This window comes from Brienomyrus brachyistius, unplaced genomic scaffold, assembly GCF_023856365.1.
Source record: "Brienomyrus brachyistius isolate T26 unplaced genomic scaffold, BBRACH_0.4 scaffold181, whole genome shotgun sequence".
Classification (NCBI taxonomy): Eukaryota; Metazoa; Chordata; class Actinopteri; order Osteoglossiformes; family Mormyridae; genus Brienomyrus; species Brienomyrus brachyistius.
The window spans coordinates 24,382-25,542 of record NW_026042456.1 but is presented as its reverse complement, the minus strand read 5'-3'; positions in this window follow the sequence as shown (position 1 = coordinate 25,542).

Sequence of the window (1,161 nt, the reverse complement as noted above, 5' to 3'; positions counted from 1 at the left end):
CCTGGAGGAGGGATCATGTCCAGATCTAGATCGCCTCCCGGAAGGGTTGTGGTCGTCCTTCCCCACTGATGTAGGACTGGTAAAGGGGTTCCCACCTTACAAAGTAATTGTGAAATCAGAACACCGCCCGGTAGTTAGACAATACCCGTTAAAACCTGAAGCAGAGAAAGGTATAGCCCCTGTAGTGCAGGATATGTTGGCATCAGGAATATTGCGAGAGGCTCCTGAGGCCACTTGCAATACTCCTATATTCCCCGTCCAGAAGGGACATACAGGGAAATGGCGCATGGTGCAGGATTTAAGGCCAGTAAATGAAATAGTACAACATGCTGCACCAGATGTGCCTAATCCACACCTTTTGTTAAATTCCTTGTCCCCTGACAAGAAGTATTTTTCAGTAGTGGATCTGAGTAATGCCTTTTTCTCAGTACCACTACATCCTGATTCACAACACTTATTTGGTTTCACTTATAAAGGACATAAATACACATACACTAGACTCCCTCAAGGGTTTTCAGAAAGTCCACATGTATATACAATGGCACTACGCTATTCAATGAGTTCCTGTAAAATACCATCCCATAGTCAAGTGCTACTGTATGTAGATGATATATTAATTGCTTCAGATACAAAACAGCATTGCAAAGAAGCCACACTGTTAGTGTTACAGCATTTGTATGATACAGGACATAAAGCATCAAAACAAAAATTACAGTATTGCAGAGAGGAAGTTATATATCTTGGACATAAACTCTCCCAACAAGGTCGATCATTATTAGAAACTAGAAAACAGGCAATACAAGAGGCACCAAAGCCAAAGACTAAACAGCAAATGATGTCCTTCTTAGGACTTTGCAATTATTGCAGGGAATGGTTACCTGATTATGCTGCACTCGTTCAACCTTTACAAACCCTGATTTATGGAAAGGACATGGCACTGAAAGATAAAATTCAGTGGACAAAAGAAGGAGAATTGGCATTCACAAACTTAAAAATGATGTTACAAATTAATGTAACACTTGCTCTGCCAGATTATCAACAACCATTTACCCTATGTGTTGATGCAAATCAAGGGTATATGAAGGCAGTATTAACACAGCCATTCGGCGCAAAAGAGAGGCCATTAGCGTTCTATTCTAAACGATTAGATGCAGTGGCAGC